Source organism: Cavia porcellus, unplaced genomic scaffold, assembly GCF_034190915.1.
Source record: "Cavia porcellus strain 051 isolate PalLab524CR breed Dunkin Hartley unplaced genomic scaffold, mCavPor4.1 scaffold_3, whole genome shotgun sequence".
Lineage (NCBI taxonomy): Eukaryota > Metazoa > Chordata > Mammalia > Rodentia > Caviidae > Cavia > Cavia porcellus.
This window is the reverse complement of record NW_026947486.1, coordinates 80023263-80038756: the sequence shown is the minus strand read 5'-3', so window position 1 is coordinate 80038756 and position 15494 is coordinate 80023263. Positions and strand designations below refer to the sequence as shown.

The following is a 15494-nucleotide window of genomic DNA, read 5'->3' as shown; positions in this document are numbered from 1 at the left end:
TTAATGGCTCAGAAGGAAAAAACCCAAACTACCTTTTTTTCCTGATCAAACAGTGAAGAGGAGATAGTGAAATTGTTCTCTCTTTATAACTTCCCTCAGAGTTGTCATAAGCATTAATATCTTAATATATGTAAAACAGTATTTACATACTCTCAGCTTGCCAAGTTCTCTTATCAAACCTTAAAAATTTTACTGGAGGAGTCACCCTATGAACCGCATATCCTCCGCACCTTCTTCTATACTGCCAATAAGAAACAATTTACCAGTGTAAGTTCTGTGTTCCTCACTTGTGTTCTGAAGGTTAAAAATACTTTGGGAGAGAGACTGTGAACAAAATCATGCTGTCCTTCTAAGAAAAGAAAGTACAACTGATCTATGAGTAAGCCATTGTCCTTTCAGTTCTTTTTCCAGAGTTGAGAACAGGATTATTCTGAATCATCTATACTGCCTCATCCTCTAGAGATCAGACAGCTTTTATGTGTGTCTGTGTGGCCAGTGATACAAGGTAAAATAGTAGCCAGTAACTAACTAGTTCCTTTATATCAGAACCAGGACCATGCTCCTTATATGCCTGGAACCCTTATCAACTACTCTGACTAAAATGATCATGTCATCTAGTTTACCACTCAAGCAATATGTAGTCATAGTACCAAAATTTTAGTTCTAAACATCACAGGCAGAGGCTTCAGCTTGAAGAACCACCAGTAATTATATATAAAGTTTGTGCTTCAACTTGTGAAACTGATTCAGTCCCCTGAGCAGAGTACAGGGGTCAACACCTTGCCCTCTGCTTCTTCTAGCAGGCTAGGGAGAAGCAAGCTGCAATTTCGGAGGCTGAAGATTGCTCAGCTGCTGGCTTTATCTGCAGATGTTATCACCAATGTGAGATAATTATCATACAGCCTTACAGAGGGGTCGGGGCTTTGGTACAGAGAAAAAGCAACCACATGGAAAATTAGATCAACAAAGATAGAGGGCCTACTGTCCTAGTTGAAAATGTCTATACCTCAACATGAAAGGGTCCTGAATGCACTAGCTCTAAATACACTTTTCTTTCCTACTCTCATTTGTGTCTCAAAAAGGACTTACTAGCTTCCCGGTTGTATTTTATTATTGGTGTATCTCAAATAGCACTTCACGTCTATTAATTCAATAAGAGTTAGAATATCTTCATTCTCAGCCATCCTGCTCGCTGAGCCTCACCTAAGGATGCCTGCATACCGTACAGGTGTTATGACCAAAACCCTTCAGCAATGAGACTGTGCCTGCCTTGCTGTCAATGTGCTTCTTTGCAATGCGCTTTTTTTGCTTACTGCCTTGCTGTCAATGTGCTTCTTTGCTTATATAACCAAGGGCTGCTCTCAGTCTGTGGTTTGAGGCTGGTAAGAACCAACTGTGATAAACTGTGCTTCTGATAATTCTTTTGTTGTTTTAAACATACATCTGAAGCACTAATAGGCAAAAAAACAATAGGAATAAAACAAGCAGCCATCTGCTTTATAAACCTAGATTGCAGGAGCGTCAAATGGAGCACAATCTACTGATTTACCAATTGTTAGACATTAGCTACTTGACAGAAATGTAGTTACATGGGCCTGAAGAGGGCAGGGGAAACTATGGTAAAACAACAGCAGAGAAAAAGAGGAAGGCCAGCTGGGCATGGTGTCGCATACCTGGAAAGCTGAGGCAGGGCTTTCCAAAGTTTGAGCTCAGCCTGGACAACTTGCGTGTTAAGACTCTATCTTGGGGGCTGGGGATTTAGCTCAGCGGCATAAGCGCCTGCCTTGCAAGCAGGCAGTCGTGAGTTCGATCCCGAGTACCGATAAAAAGGAAAAAGACCAAAAAAAAAAAAAAAGACTCTATCTTAAAATTTACAAGGGGTGGGGCTAGAGATGCAGATCAGTGTGAAGGCCCTGGGTTCAAATCCCCAGTAACACACACACATACACACACACATCAGGACTAAGGTCCTGGTTAATCCTAGACAAAAGCATTCAATTCCTGCATGTAACATGCAATGATTGTCCTACTGCCCTCAATTCCAGGATAAATGTTGCCACCTGAGATCAAATCCCTTACATTTCCCTTACAGAGCCTGAAACTCTTCAATACTTTGCAGTTGTGTTCCTTTTTACAGGTAGAGCTTTAAGGGGACTTGGCTTTGGGGAGATAGAGAAAAGACTATAAACACAAAAGGACAATGACAAGAAAGCTCTCTTATAATCAGAATGTATCTCATCTCTAATTGTGGCTGAGCACACTGGATTCATGAATACTTTTTATTGAACTATGTTTCAAGGCTCTCAGTGTTTATTTGGCACAGAGATGAACCAAAGCAAGCAAGGCATCTAGCTATCCAACTCAATGGTGTAGTTCACCAGGGAATAATCAAACTTACCAAACAGTCAAAATTTGTCCTCAGCCTGCCCCCAAGTCCTTCTTTGTCACCTCCCCACCATGCACATATACAGACTGTTTCCTTGAGACCCAGTATTTCCAGATACGATAGTTTCCTATCCCAACAGTTAATTTAAGCTAGGGTGCCTATTATTTAGCACCAAGCACCAATCTAGATGTTTTCTATGCCTCAAATCTAAAGATACTGGTCTAATACTTCAGGGCCCGACTTATTACTGGAAAAGCTTCTTAAGTGCCACAGCTGACATTTTTTAAAGACATTTTTTTGGAATTCTTGAGCTCAGTGGGTGATTCTAATAGTGGAAATTTCAGACATGATTAAATCTCAGAAAGAAACATTTTTGGGAATGTTTCAGGAGGCAGGCAATTTAAGGCCTCATTTCTTGAGACAATTGTACCAGATCTTTTTTTGTTGTTGTTGTTAGCTTGGCTATGAATACTTAGAATTACATGCAGGCTTCCAGTAAGAATCATATGTATGTATAGATGTCTGCTGACTGCTGCTGTCCTGTAGGCTCCTTAGTTGGTCAAAGAAGTGATCCAAGTACAGTTCAGGTAGTCAATGATGCATCTTTCCAGCTTTAGAAATCTGTAATACATTTTTGGGAATCACCATGTACTTCTTGCTTCACTATATTTTTTACCACTAGAGATTAAGAAATAGATGAAAGAAATATGCAAATTATTATCAGTTGTTTGACCACATGTATTTAAATGCATGTAACTGTACTATTGCTGCTCATGAGAATTACTCTAAAAAATGGGAAATACTTTTTAAATTAAAAATATTCTGAGTAATCTACTGAAAGGTGCAACAATGTGATATATAAAAAAACACTTACTGGGTGAAAGGCGGCTCCACTGTTACCTAACTGCATGATGCCATGTATGACACTAAGAAGACAAAGCTATAGTGATGGAGAACACATCAGAGACTGCCAGAATTTGGGGATGGAGGGGAGGTACAAGTAAAATGGAGTAGCATTAGGGAGTTCTGGGGATAAAGGAACTGTTATGGATTCTGATTGTAGTGTTGATTGCACAAATATATATATTCTAAGTGCTAAAATTCAAATAGCAATGTGCCCAATTTCTCTATATATTTTGAAAAATAAAATTTAGAAAAAAGGAAAAATATACTTTTCTCATTGTTTAGTCCTCTCCAAAATAAAATGATCTAAAATAAACAGGTATAAAAAGGGCTTTGAAGGCCTTCCTATTAAAGAAGTCAAACTGATGAAGAAGACCAATATGTTTGGTGGCCTTGGCTTAGCAGCAGGATAGAGTTCGTAGCCAATCACCCGCAGTCTCAACTCCCCTCATAGTTTCTATTGTGGTCACTGACTGACTTCTTAGACATGGGGTGACTACTTTTCCCTACACAGAGGTAACAAGCCTGTGAAGCCCTAATGCCTTGCCCTCAGGAATAAGTGAGCCAGTCATTTCTGTTGTAAAGAGGCAGGGGTGGGAGAGATTAAGGCACCCTATTTTGATTTCCAAGTAATGCCCTCTAGAATGAAGATTTATATAGAGAATGCTTATTTTTTCATTGAAGTGATTTTAACTTTGGTTACTGAGGCTCTCCAGAAGGTGAACGATGATCCTTTGCATCATCAGAGGTCTCCTAAATTGCTATATATCCAGGCCTGGGGAGTCAGTGTTCTTTATAACTATCCAGTCTGGTAGCCAGATGGCCAATTAGCACAATGAACCAGATTCCTTAATCCAACTTCTGGCAAAATGTTCAAGGGCAAATTTTTTGTCTGTCTTTACTTTCCAATTATTTTGTTTTCATTTTGAGATAATTTTATATTCATATGAATTGTAAGAAATAATACATACACAGCATATATCCTTAACCCAGTTTCCCTCCCTGGTAACCTCTTATGAAAAACATACTACAATGTTATAACCAGAACATTACCACACCCCAACGTTTTACTTACAATCGTTTATGTATATGTACATTTAGTTTGATAAAACTTTATTACATGTGTAGGTCCATATATCCACTAACACAATGCAGAAGTATGGTGTCACCACAAGAATCCTTCCTGCTACCTTTTGAACCCATGCCCAACCTCCTATCATCCCTATTTTCTAACCACTCCTTACCCACTAATCTGTTTTCTATGTCTGTCATTTCAAAAGTCTTTATGGAATGTGTCTTTTAAGACTGTCTGTTTTAGGGGCTGGGGATTTAGCTCAGCGGAATAAGTGCCTGCCTTGCAAGCAGGCAGTCGTGAGTTCGATCCCTGGTACTGATAAAAACGAAAAGACAAAAAAAAAAAAAAAAGACTGTCTGTTTTTTTCATATAGTAAATGCCTAGGAGATTTGGTTAAGATGAACCAATTCCCTATTTCTTTTATATTACTGGGTAGCACTCCATGGCATAAGTACATCACAGTTTGTTTAACTATTAATTAATCTGTTAGAATACCAGCAATGTATGAATGCTCTGGTTTCTCTGTATTGTTACTAACATTGGTGCTGTCATTATTTTTCATTTTAGTCATTTGGATAGGCACATAATATCGCAAAGTAGTTTTCCTTTGCATTTCCTTGATAACTAATGTTGTTGCCCATCTTTCATGTACTGTTTGCCATCTGTACATCTTTACATACTCTTTGATAAAATGTCTGTTCACAGCTTTTGGCCATTTTCTAATTGGACTGTTTAAGCTTTAAGTATCTTTTTATATATTCTGGATAAGTCTTTTGTTGGATATATGGTTTGCAAATATTCCCTCAGCCTGAAGCTTGTATTTTCATCATCTTAATAGGACTTCATAAAGAAAAATTCTTAAATTTTGGTGAAGTCACATTTAAATGATTTTTCCATTTATGGATCATGCTTATGGCATCAAGCCTAAGAGCTCTTTGTGAATTCTAAATCATTGAGATAGAATCTATTACTATTTTTTTAAAGTTTCATGCTTTATATTTAAGTCTCTGATACATTTTGAGTTAGCTCTATATAAGCTGGAGCATCAAAGTTGACTTTTTTTACCTATGGATAACAATGGTTCCCACACTGTTGAAAATGTTTATCCTTCTATAATTTAAATGCTTTTAAATATTTGCCAAAAACCAGTGAGAAATTTTGTGTGGGTTTATTTCTGGGTTCTTTGCTCCTTCCCACTGATTTATGTGGTCTATCCATTGTTATTGCCAAATTGTCTTGATTATTATAGTTATATAGTAGGCCTTAATGTTGGGATTCACCCTACATTGTTCTTTATCAAAATTACTTGGCTACCTTAGATTATTTGCCTTTCCATATAAATTTTAGAATAAACTTACCTATATCTACATAAACCCTTGCTAACATTTTATTAATTTATACAACAGTTTGGAGAGAATATGATGTTGAGTCTTCTAATACATCAACACAGTTAAATCTAATTATTAAGGCCTTATATTCTTTTGTCAGTGTTTTGTGATTTTCAGTATATATATCCTGTGTGTTTTGTTAAGTCTGTGCCTAGGTATTTAATTTTGTTTGGATCAATTATGAATGATATTGTGTTGGTTATATTTCACATTATTCATATAAAGAAATGTGATTGCTTTTTTGTGTTGAACTTGTACCATGCAGCCTACTGAGTTCAATTATTAGTTCTCAAGAGATTTATTTTTTTAAGATTCACTGGGAACTTCCTTGTGAATGATCAACTCTAAGAACAGACAGTTTCCCTTGATTTTTTTTATTTAAAGAGAGAAGAAAAAAAAAAGAAAGGACATAAAAAAAAACAATGCAGTAAAAGGGTACAAATACAGTAGTTCTAGAAAAAAATATATACAGTACGAAATCACCAGTTAACAGGCTATACATTATCTTCCCAGAAACAGTTGTCCATATCACTAAGTTAAAGCATACAAAGTGAACATTCATACAGTGGAATTGGAGACAGTTCCGTTCAATGATCCAACAAAAGCTCAGTTATATGATTTTCCGTCCTTCACTCTCTAACATACCTGCGGTTATACCCTTAGTCCACCTTACTTTCCTTTCTCTTTTTTTATTTAAAGAGAGAAGAAAAAAATGAAAGGACATAAAAAACAATGCAGCTAAAGGATACAAATAATACAGTGTTTCCCTTGATTTTTTGTAATCTATATAGAATTTTCTTGTTCTTGTCTTACTGTTTGTTAGAAATTTTTTTTCTTGCAGTGTATTTGGTAGACCTTCCAGAACAATGTTGTCTAGAAAGGTAAAAAGGAACATGTTTGTCTATTATTAATCTTGTCCAGTAATTTTTTAAAATGTTCTATTACAGTTTTTCAGCTCTGAAATTCCCATTTTGTAAAATGTGATATTTAGGTATACAATGTCTGACTAATTGGTCATTTTGGAGAAAAAAAGAGATCAAGCAAAGCTTCCTGGAGGAAAGAATGTCAGAAGAGACCTTCAAATAAAATGATGCATTCGAGCCCTGCCTCTGGTTTCTCAGAGTATCTTTTCATTTCATCCTTACAACACTTCACAACAAATATATCAATGATTAAATCCATTTTACAGATGAAGAAATTGAGGCCTGCACAGGGAAAGTTATTTACTAAGATCTCATAGATAGGAAGCCAAGAAGACAGAACAGGAATCCAGGTCTCCCTAGAGCTAAATCCATATACTCACTCACATCCAGAAGCTCAGTTCATATATCCATGTGCTAGACACCTTTCCATCACTGGAACAAAATACTTGACATCCACAACTTACAAGAGGAAAGCTTTATCTTCACTTATGGTTTCAGTCCTTAGTTGATTGGCTCCAAGGCAGAAACAAGATGGCCAAGGCAGACAGCAGAGAGAAAGTACCCAATGAATGGCAGCTAAGAAATAGATAAGGGAAGACATGGAGAATAATATACCTTTCCAGGTCTCATCTCCAGTGACCCATCTTCAACCTGGCATCACCTCCTAATAGCACATTCAGCTATGAACTCATCAAAGCAGTAATCTACTGATGAGTATAGCACCCCCATGATCCAATCATCTTCCACACACATGAGAATTCTGGGAGTTTTTGAGATCTAAAATAGTATTATCCTTTCAAAGTGAGGTCTTCCTGAACACCCCCAGAATGTGATCACTCGTTATTTAGGATGCTCACGTCATTCTGTCCTTCCATCATGCTGTGCCTTCCTGTGTAAGTTCTATTCAGGTGTGTCTATAAAGGATGCCATCATGGTTGCCACTTGCACTTACTTCTAGCAGGATCTTACAGGGTAGTAGCCAACCACAGATGTCTGCTGGTAGTCCAGACACAGGGAACTTTAATCCAACTAAAACTGAGTTCTCAAAACCACCCTCTCCAGAGGGCTATGGTGAGGATTCCATGAATGCACACTCACAAAAAGGAACACATGCTAAGCACTGACTATAAGGAAAGATAGTTGTTAGGTTGTTATTTGTATTTGACTAGTCTCCATCCCTGGATATAAAGTAATGCCTATCCCCAGAGGAAGGTGGATCAGATGTAGTCATAAGCATGCATGACACTTAAAAGCATATTTCTCAACTACCGACTCCTCAGGAAATATTCCTTGCCCCTTCAAAAACCACTCACTCCATTAACGTTGAGGTCTATGTCCTCTAATAACATTAAAGCACCTTGCAATGAAATAATTCAGCTCAAACTTCCATCACAGAACAACATATCTATCTGCCATCTCTCCCTGCCCATGTAGATGCCAGGTGGTGTATTTCTTTTTTATAACTTCTTTTTCCTTGTTGAGATTTTCTACTTGCTTCAAGAGATAATGAAATTACTTATTAAGAATTTTTGTGATAGCTACAGTAAAATACCTGCCAGATAATTCTAACATCTGACTCACCTTGGTGTTGGTATCAGTTGATTATCTTAGTGTGATTTTTATTGTAATCTGGATATTTTGACTATTATGTCAGGAGATTCTGATTCCTATTTAAATTTCATTTTAGCAGGTAGTCACTGTTTAGGTTTAGCACATAGTTCCTAGCCTGCTTCTGTAGGCTGTGATTCCAGTGACAAGTGATGCTTCAGAGACTGTATGGTACTATTTTGATTTGCTTGATGAATGTGATATTGATGGGTCCAATGATCCAAAACAGGGCCTTCCCCAGACAAGGTTGCCTGGGGAAGTGAGGGGGTTGGGGTGTGGTTCTGTTCTGTGAGAACAAAGGATTTTTCTTATGTCTGCTTGTTCTAGTGGAATTCTCTCTGCCAGCAATGTCTATCTTTCTGGTACAGTATCTCTCAGTGGGAGAAGGGATCCTGAAGGCCATGGGTACCAAAAGGTTTCCTGAGATAGGTTACCTGTTGAGGTGAGATCCCCCCTTGATGGTGTCCCTGGTTTTACAGTATCTTTAGTTGGAGTAAAGGAGTCTCTGGCAAGGTAGCATAGGACAGCATTTCTTCTAGCTGCTTATTATCAGTGGGGTTCCCAGCTAGATCCACTTTGCTGGAGTAGCCAGCTTTACCTGGTATTGTTGGAAGGTCTCCCATTCAATTCAGCAGAGAAAGGAACCTCGTTGAGCTACCATTTTTGCTAGGTTGGAGGCTGGAAATGCTGGGCCTGGGTTGCCTCCATCTTTTGAGCTGAGAAGAGTAATGAACCCTACTATTATGGTGTTCCTCTAATCCTGGGGTTCCTAATCATTCTGCCCTGTCCTTCATAACTTTCAGAACTCTCCTTTAGTCATCCCTTGCATTATTGACTGGATTTATGGTTATAGTACTTAGCTAGGAGAAACAGGGAAGTATGAGCATGTTACCTTCAACCGGATTACAAGAGAGGACTAATTTTGTTTTGGTTTCTGCTGCTGCTTCTCCTAGGAATGACACAGGCTTTCACATATCACCCTTTCTTGGGCAAAGAGGATTTGATTTGGTTAATATATCAAACCCCTAAAGGTGTGAGTGAGTGTTTGTGTGTGTGTGTGTGTGTGTGTGTGTGTGTGTGTGTTTGAGAAGAATTGTTGATAGAAATCACCCCTGAAATAACTACTTTACAATAGGCAAACACTCTTATAGGGCACTGAGCTAGCTGAGCATCTATCTTACCTATAAGATATTCCTATGCCACTATTCACAGAATGATCATATTTTGAGCAATAAGAATAATAAATTTTAGTAATTTCAGACACACTAGAGGTAGATAAAATGATTTTTAGATATTCTCCTCCTTTTGTATAAAATCTTGCAATATAGTGTATTACATGCTATGTGTAGGACTGATCTTCAAAGAAAATGAGATGGCACTAGAGAGGACTGCCTGTGGCAGGTTGAAAATATTCCCCTATGATGCCCATATCCTAATCCTTAGGATGTTAATTTACATGAACTTTACAAGTGTGATTAAATTAAGGACATTAAAATGAGATTACCCTGGATTACCCAAGGGGGCCTAATCTAATTATAGACTCATTGTAAGAGAGAGGCAGGAAGGTCAGACTCAAGAAATACTATGTGACTATGGAAGCAGAAGGCCGAGTCAGAGATAAATTAAAAGATGCTATGCTGCTACCTTGGAGAATGGAAAGAGGAGCTTTGAGCTAAAAAGAAATAAGCAGTCTACAGAAATCCAGAAAATGGCTAGTTTCAGATTTTGATAATATATTTGTATTCTTTTAAACCACTAGGTTTGCAGTGATTTATTATAGCAGCAATAGGAAATAAAGATACTGACAGAAGGCAAATGACAATCAGAGGTTAGAAGTCAAGGGGTATTGTGCAGTACTTGGAGGATCAAGACTGCTGTGCAAAGATGCTAAGAACATGAAACTAGTCCGAAAACATGAAGTCTCAGAAGAAAGTGTCTCAGTCTAGCCCAATGTCTATACCACTGCTGTCCAATAGAACTGCTGTGACGATGGAAATGTTCTATATCTCTACTTCCCAATATAGTAGCCCCAAACATGTGACTACTGAGTATTTGAAATGTAGATAGTACAATGTATAAAATAAATTTTTAATTTCATTTTTTCATAATTTAAATTTAAAAAGCCACATATATCTAGTAGCTACTATATTGGACAAAGAAGGTCTCTATCATTAAAAAAGTACAGACAAAGTGAATACAAATGTGTTCATCAAGATGTGCAATGCTAAGACAAGTGTAGGAACACATGTCTGTAATTCCAATAGCTCCTAAAAATGTTAAATAGTGGACTGTCACATGACCTAGTAATCTCATTCCTATATAACCAAGAAACATGAAAATATATACTCATATAGAAGCCTGAACATGAATGCCAGCGTAACATTATTCATAATTATCCCAAAGTGGAAACAACTCAGTTGCCCACTAACTGATGAATGTGTACACCAAATGTGGTATATAAATACAACAGAATATTACTCAGCCATAAAAATGAAATTATGGCTCATGCTACAACATAGATGAATCTTGATAGTATTGTGCTAAATGAAAATAAGACAGTCACAAAAATCACACAGTATATGTTTCCATTTGTATGAAAGTCTAGAATAGGGATATTTGTAGAGAAAGAGAGTAGATTAGTAGTTTGTTAGGAATGGGGGTAGGGTGGGAGCATGGTGGTAATAGCTAAAAATTTTTTGAAGTGATGAAAATATAAAACTTGATTATAGTGATATTTGCATATACCCACAAATATACTGAAAAGCCACTGATTTGCACATTTTAAGGTGAGAATTTATGGCTTGTAAATTATAGCTCAATAGTTACTTTTGAAAGCAAGTGATAGAACAATATATGTACTGTGAGCTCATTTATGTAAAAACCAAAACTACATATGCATGTAATATAAACATTTGTGAATATATGTAAATATATAGAGCATGATTTGGAAGGAAAACCACCCCATCTGTTAGCACTGGTTACTTCTAGAAAGGGAAGTGGGACTGCCTTCTGTAACATCACACTTTCCAGTTTCTCCTCCTACAACTCTGCTTGTTCCTCCAAGTCTCTTTGTAGGCATTCCTTCCTTTGCTCATTCCTTTAGTATCCACGTCACTCTTAGGCTTTCCTTGAAATAATGATACCATCATACATTTCCCAAGGATTCATTTCTTAATTCACTCATTCAACACATATCCGTGGAGCACCATCTAGGTACTATGCTAGATGCCAGACACTCAGCAGAAACAAAGCAAATGAGGTCACCAATCTTAGGGAGCCTACATTCTCTGGTGGGGAAGATATGTAATAAGTAAGTAATCTGATTAATGAAACTGACTATTTTAGATAACATTAAATGCCGGGGAGAAAATAAAACAGAGTGACATGATGCGACACTGGTTAAGGCAGGGGCTTCTCTGTTAGGGTGATCAAGCAAAGCTTTAGGAGCTGACTCCGGAACTGAGATCTAGATGATGAGAAAGAAGGTGAGCAAAGAACATCCGAGGCAGAGTACAAAGATCCTGAAGAGAATAATTTACAGCCAGGAGCATGATGAACAAGGACTGTAGTATAAAGTTCAGGAATTTCAGCATGGGCTATAGCGTATTCAGTCCTCCGTGGGGTGATCAGGGCCAGAGATGGAAGTTTGGGAATTAAAGGTATTTGAAGCTCTAGGGACAGATGAGTTAAGATGAAGGTGGAGAAAAAGAAGGGGGCCTAACACAGGGTCCTAACCTTTCAACCTGCTGTACATAAGCCTAACATGTTTCAAAATGATTTCTCTCCAATACTGGTCCTCCTTCTGTATTGTCTATCACCTATTCATCAGTGGGCTGAATAACATCAAATCATTGGGAGCATTTTTCACTGCTCACTGCCCTTGAGATTTAGTTTATCTCATCATCTGTTGATGATCATCATCATTTACTTTATGACTATCATTATCTTGTTCCTGGCTTACTACAATAACCTTCTAGCTTTTGTGTTGATGTCTCCTCAGTTCCCTGTGCATACTTCCATCTTTTTTGTCTATAATATTTTTGTGTTTACAAGTTCATGTATCTTTTTCTCTTGCCATCACTAGTCTATAAGCTTAATGAAAGCAGACAATTTGCAATTTGTTAAAGAGTTTTACATGGATCATTTAACTGAATCCTTAAAACAATCTTCTTTAATATAGGCATTATTCTGATCTCCATTTCTTGGAGGGAAAAATTATCTCAGAGACTAGGTATCTTGTCCAAGTTTCAGAATTAGTAAGTATGAAAATAGAATTTATCCTAGAGCTTCCTTGAATCTATGCTTTAAACTACTGTGGAGGACTACCTTCACTTTACCAGTATCAACTGTGACTCTAGAGCTATACTCGGTAATCCCCTATCTATAATAGTGATGTGTAACTAGGTAAATTTGAATATATTTCAAGAGCTCAAGGGCCACAGGTGGCTGGTGGCTATCACAATAGGGAGCACAGAACATTTCCATCATCATAGGAAGTCTTACATAACTTTGTTGCATAAAAGCACACACCTTAATACAGGTGTTGTACCCTCCTCCCTTCTCTGCCAGCCTGGCCCTTTTCACTTCAGGCCCAATTAAACTTTGAGGCACACACAAGGTAGTAACTTTCATCCTTGTTGCCTTCAGAACTCACTATCTCAACAATATCACTGTTTCTATTCCCCTACTCTTGTCCTCAATTTTGTTACTTCTTGCAATTCGTTCCAGGTGCCCCCAGCTCCAGCTCTGTGAATGCAGAGGTCTCGCTGTCACTCATGCTTAACCTGCCTCCAAGCCAAATGATGGGTTGGACAAATACCTTATTGTCACAGGCACAAAAGTCCCACAAAAATAGAGATTTCTTACTGTTGGCTGCAGTCATATCCTGTCTCACAACCTCCTTGCTCAGCTCTGCAGACGCTGAGTTCACCCTGATCCTGACTCACATGCTTTGAGAGCAGGTGGCTGCTGAGATGTAGCTTCTTGTGGTCACTGCAACTCCAATAGGGTTCTGGAACTGGTGAAAAGAACCTTTTAAGAGTCCACACTAGCATTTCCAATGTAAGTGAAATTTTATAGGATTCTAGAAGGCAGGCTGGTTATAATTTGCTCTACGCACAGGGAAGAGCAGGGCAGAAAGATACAAAGCTGCCAAGGACAAGAGATCTACAAAAAACAATCACTTACCCATGGGTATGACGATCTGATATAACAGGTTATTGAAAGCAGTGTATAATCCAAAAGGACTATAACATCCACACCTGACCTCTGAACTCCAGAAACTTTTTCCACCTAATGAATTTTTCTCAGACTGGCATATACTTTCCAAACTAATTCAATCTGATGACTAAATGAAGGCCAGGTAACAGACTAAAAATAATCAATTTGTCCTAGGGATTCTTAATACAGGTATTTGAGTCACCTGGACACATACTGCAAAGAGGGACTCTACCTGTCATGGCAGCAAAGATCTAAACCACCTAAGACTCTTCTTAGAAGTCCATATCAAAAGTGTGTATTGAATCAGGTGTCTCAAGGTAAGTGTTTCTGAGCCCACAATGCTGCCAATCACAGAGTAAAACTGTGGCCCAAATCAGAGACACCCTGTTGATTCTCCTAAAGAAGAAACCTGAGTCTACCTTGGCCACTGAGCAATGAGATGTAACAGGGAAAGGAAGGCTGGGGATAACTTTGCCCCATTCCTGTGATGTATGGCCACACTCATTCTGAAAACACAGTTACAAAATGGGGACAGCAAACATCAGGCAGTTCTGGTTCAGTCATGCGTGAAGAGGTTGTAGTACAATGACAGTGGAGCAAGGAAAGGACAAAGGGTCAGATACAGAGTCAAAGCTCCTGAAAACAAGAGTCTTGCTGGAGACATTTGTTGGTTTCTGTTTTTCTTCTAAAGGAGAGAAAGTAGGTCAGCACACTCAAAGAACTGTGACCAGGAACAGAGGGTTTGAGAGGGAGTCACTCACCGAGCCCTGCCAAGATGGAGCAGTAAGAGACACGCCTCTAATTTCAGGGCATTTGGCTGAGGTCACTTGGCTTTGGGGAAAACTCAGGCTGCTGATCCCCTGGTGTGTATTCCCTGCAGGCCCCAGGAGCTGAGTACAAGAGAGATGCAAGATTTTAAAATGACCATCTGACTGGGTGGTTAGCATGAGCTGACAAACGGGAATATTTATGAGCAAACTGTGCCTACTTTGGCTTTTACACAAAGTGGGCAAGGCTCATGGAGCTTTGCTAAATATAGACAGCACAGCGCGGGGCTAGGAAGCAGAATAGCTAGGTTTTATTCCCAGGTCTCTGAGTTCACCTTCAGCCAAACTCCCTGTGTGTCTTTCTATCACACACTGATTTACTTTTAGTAAGGTAGAGAGGGTACTGCATTTCCTTGTCTCAACTTTCCTAAAAAAATCCAAGTTGGGAAGAAAACCAGTTATGTTCAGATGACAAGTCGAGTAGCTGATACATCTATGGATTAGTACAAAGCCATGTGCGCCCATGGGGAGCCATGAGTTCTCCTAGACTAACCCCAGTGACTGCCCGTGCAAAGCCAAAAGGGGGCTACCTCGCCTCTGGTCTGTCAGCAGAGGTGCCAGGCACGCAAGAGGCACCAAGTCAGAACTGCTGCTTAACACATGGCTGAGCCAGACAGGTGAAACCCAAGAATTAAAGTAGGAAATTTAAGTAGAAAACTCAGAAAGCAGATAGTCCTGGCCTTTCTGCCTCCACCTTACTTGCCATTCCTTTACCAGCAAGATTCTACTTTCTCAGAAGCAAAGAAGCCAAAGCAAAGGCAGTGCTTTTCAGGTTTGTAGTTAGGAGGCAGATTCTCAGGGGGAAATGGAATTCTGCATAGTGCAGGGGAAGCCAAGCCCAAGGAAACTATGTTGTATTTCCGGCATCAAGACCCTTGGCCTTCCCCTCATCCTTGCCTACTTCCTTTGGAAGTTGCTGCATTTTTGTGCACCAAGAACATGTGGGAGGAGCTATAATTTTTTTACTATAAAACTACAAAGTGGCTATTGAATAAAATTAAGAGCATAAAGGAAAATAGAGTAACACATAAAAATCACTATAATCCTATCATTTAAACATTACTGAGCTTAACAGGGTGAATATAAATTCAGAGTATTCAGCCTTAGCTCTATTGCTTATTTGCAGTATAACCTCAGGGAAGTTACTGAACCTCCCAGCATGTC

At 38.6% G+C, this 15494-nt stretch overlaps 1 long non-coding RNA gene across 2 annotated transcripts in view; it reads right to left on the bottom strand.

The window, feature by feature from the left end:
* LOC106027190 (uncharacterized) overlaps positions 1-15494 on the bottom strand; it is a 100697-nt gene that overhangs the window by 50982 nt on the left and 34221 nt on the right. The window contains exons 4-5 of one of the 2 annotated variants that reach the window (XR_010046634.1): positions 14265-14393; positions 13150-13300 (exon numbers count right to left, since the gene is read on the bottom strand). The exons of the other annotated variant lie outside the window; for it this stretch is intronic. This is a non-coding gene — a long non-coding RNA (uncharacterized LOC106027190). The remainder of the gene's footprint in view (positions 1-13149; positions 13301-14264; positions 14394-15494) is intronic. 2 annotated transcript variants of the gene reach the window in all.